This window comes from Carassius carassius, unplaced genomic scaffold (genome assembly GCF_963082965.1).
Source record: "Carassius carassius unplaced genomic scaffold, fCarCar2.1 SCAFFOLD_62, whole genome shotgun sequence".
Classification (NCBI taxonomy): domain Eukaryota; kingdom Metazoa; phylum Chordata; class Actinopteri; order Cypriniformes; family Cyprinidae; genus Carassius; species Carassius carassius.
In genome coordinates, this window is record NW_026775179.1 from 182,920 (window position 1) to 187,143 (window position 4,224).

Below are 4,224 nucleotides of genomic sequence, written 5' to 3' on the forward strand. Positions count from 1 at the left end.
CACTTGACAAAGAAAAATGCAGAAATTGCTTGGACCAGTCGTACCCTGAAAAAGGAAAATAAAATTCAATCAACTTGGACCAGGAATGGAAAAGTTTTCATTCGTACGAATGGACCTCCGGAACAAGCCAAGGTGATTATGGTGAGAAAAATGAAGGACCTGGATCTGTACAAATGACAATAGTGAGTGCATCATTCCTTTTTTCTGCTTGATTATTGGATCTCTTATAAGGAACTCATGACTCTCTCATTTAAGACTGAAGCCTTTGCAAGTGTTGATTATATAGAACGTGATACATATGATTTTGAAAATAATGTGGATCCAGAGATTAATTTATTTAATCATATTAGGGACTCATGTCAGTATTACACTGAGGAACAACTTGATGAGGTACAAATTGAACAGGCATTTTCTTTTATTCATTTCAATTGTAGATGTCTATCAAAACATTTTTCTGAAATCAAACATTTTTTGGAGACATTTAAAGGAAGATTTAAGTTAATTGCTTTATCTGAAACATGGATAAAGAAAGGCAAGGAGGTTGATCTGAAATTAAAGGGCTATGATTTATATGTCACCAACAGAGTCAATAGGACTGGAGGGGGAGTGGCCCTCTATATCTATAATGAATTGAAATGTAGACCAGTTAAATGCATGACAACAGCCATTAATGATTTAATGGAAAGTGTAGCTGTAGAAATAGAAATAGAACAAAATAGGAATATTGTTGTTGCATGTGTATATAGAAAACCAGGATCAAAAGTGGAAACCTTCATGGATAAATTAGAAGAAATGATTCATGGTCTAAATAATAAACGAAATCTCGTAATTTGTGGAGATTATAATATTGATCTTCTAAAGGTAGATTCACATATACAAAACTCAGATTTTTTAGAGATATTATATAAAAATGGGCTGTATCCATTAATAACGAAGCCTAGCAGAATAACCACAACTAGTGCAACTTTAATAGACAATATTTTTACAAATGTTTTGGAGAATCACATTACTAGTGGGTTGGTAATAAATGATATAAGTGACCATCTGCCTATATTTGCAATATTTGACTACAAATTGTCTAAAAAAACAATATACCAACAAATATACAAAAGAAAAAGGAGTGCTGATCATATTAATAAGTTTAGGAATGATTTATTCAAACAAGAGTGGAAAGAGGTGTACACAGATGATGTAAACAATGCTTATAATTCTTTTCTTAAATGTTATCTTACTCTGTATAATAAGCACTGTCCTGAGATCCTATGCAGATCCAAACAAAGGCAAAATAGTAAACCTTGGATAACAAACGGATTAAAAAATGCCTCTAAAAAGAAAAACAGACTTTATAAGGAGTTTATTAAATCAAGAACAGAGAATGCAGAAAAACGCTATAAGAAATATAAAAATAAGTTGACTAATATATTGAGACAAGCAAAAAAGGACTATTATAATAGAATGTTGCATGAAAATAAAAATAACATAAAGGCTACATGGAATATTCTGAATAATGTAATTGGGAATAAGACTGGACGAACGGAATTACCTAAATATTTTGAAAAGGACAATAGGGTGATTGAAAATAAATATGAAATGGTTCATGAACTAAATCAATTCTTTGTAAATGTAGGACCTAGCTTAGCAAATGAAATACCAATACCTAGTGATCAGCTAGGGGGAGTCTGGAAAAGGGAAAATAGGATTATGCAGTCAATGTATCTAGGTGAGGTGACTGAAAATGAAATATTATCTGTGGTTTATAAGCTAAAAAACAAGACCTCAACGGATAGTGATGGTATTGACATGAAAATAATAAAAAACACAATTGATTGCATTATTAAACCATTATATTATATAATTAATTATTCTTTTACAGAAGGAGTTTTCCCAGATAGTATGAAAACAGCTAAGGTAATACCTTTTTTTAAAGCTGGAGATAAACATATTTTTAATAACTATAGACCAGTATCTCTCCTATCTCAATTTTCCAAAGTGTTTGAAAAACTCTTTGTTAATAAATTAGACAACTTTATTGAAAAACATGAATTATTAAATGAAAATCAGTACGGATTTAGGTCAAATAGGTCTACAAGCTTGGCTATCATGAAAATTATTGAAGATATTACAACCGCAATAGATAGAAATAAATACACAATAGGAGTGTTCATTGATTTAAAGAAGGCATTTGACACTATAGATCATCAAATTCTCATTTCTAAATTATATACTTATGGAATTAGAGGAGTTGCACTGGACTGGTTAACCAGCTATTTACAACAACGACAACAATATGTTGAGTTTGACGGTTATAGGTCAGAATGTATGAATATAGAATGTGGACTACCACAAGGCTCAATTTTAGGACCCAAACTTTTTATTTTATATATAAATGAGATTTGTGAGGTTTCAAACATGTTACACTATGTATTATTTGCAGACGATACAAATTTATACAGTTCAGGAAATGACTTGAAAACCTTAGCTAATAATATTGAAGATGAAATGATTAAACTAAAATTGTGGTTTGATGTAAATAAATTATCTTTAAATTTGAATAAGACAAAGTTTATGATATTCAGCAATAAAAGAAAGGAGGAAGTCAGCTTATCTATAAACAATGTAAACATTGAGAAGGTGTCTGAAATCAGATTTCTAGGAGTCACCTTAGATGAGAAATTGACGTGGAAAAGTCATATATTGCATATAAAAAATAAAATGGGAAAAAGCTTATTTATCTTGAATAAGGTTAAATACAGTTTACCATATAATACAATGAAAATGTTATATTGTTCAATGATTTTGCCTTATTTAAACTATTGTGTAGAAATATGGGGAAATACATATCATAGCAACATTATGCCTTTATTTATTTTACAGAAAAGAGCCATTCGCATTATTTTTAAAGCAGGATATAGAGACCATACAAATCAATTCTTTATTAGGTCAGGATTATTAAAAATTAAAGACATTATAGAATTACAAACTCTATTAGTGATGTTTAAAGCTAGAAGCAAAGCTCTTCCAAATGACTTACAAAAGTTATTTGTTTTTACTTCTGAAGATGAAAATCACAGACGGCCGTATGACTTTAAACATCAAATAGCAAGAACAAATTTGAAACAAATGTGTTTGTCTGTTGCTGGAGTAAAAGCATGGAATTCTTTAAGGAAAGATTTAAAAAGCTGCAAAAATATTTTGGAATTTAAAAGGAGTTATAAAAAGAAACAACTTGAATTATATCAAACTGAATTTTGATTTTGTTTGTATGTGATCATTGTAAAACGTTTAAATAAATATCAAATATGTTGGAGTGTGGGTGATGGTGGAGGGAATAATGCTAATGTTATCTACTATTTATGTTAATACATTTTGGGTGATGCTAATGTCATCTATTATTTATGTTAATAAATTTTGGGTGGTGGTGGAGGGAACAATGCTAATGCCATCTATTTATGTTTATAAAGGGGGCAGATAAATATAAGAATATTATTCTTCCATCTGCTCCTTTCTGATCATGGAAATGTAAAGGAAAAATTCATATGAATTGTGTGTTCCTTGGACAAATAATGCATTTTCATGAAAGGAATAAAAGAGAAATGAAATGAAATGAAAGGTTGGAGTATTGTTGAGGAAAAGATCCTAGACTTTTTGATAAATAACTTAATTACTTTGTGCAAATTCTATATTCGTAGATGTAAGTTTTTAAAGGTTAAACCTCACTTCAGCGGATGGAAGAATGAACTTAAGATATTTGCAAAGTCTCTTCATTACAGGAACGCCCAGAAACTATTGCATGCTTTGAACTTGTTTTTGCTGTTAGAATAAGACCCTCATCCTTCTTTTTCTTTCCCTTTTTTATTCAGTTTTATCTTATGGTGTTATTATTGTTATTTTTTCATCTCTTTTTCTTTCTATTTGGCTGTATCAACTCTACTTATATGTGTTCAGTTGTTGGAATGTGCCGTAAAGGTTTGTAATTGAACTTGATAACTAAATAAATAAAAAACATGACTTGCATTATTGACACTGTTTTCCTAATGAATGTTGTTCAGTTGCTTTGACGCAATGTATTTTGTTTAAAGCGCTATATAAATAAAGGTAAAATAAAGGTGACTATATATGGTGTATATATGATTTATAAATTAGTGGACAGACACAACATTTCTCGCGATATAAAAGAAATCTATAAATATTAATCCTTTTGTGAGTAATTTCACGCCAGTCCTG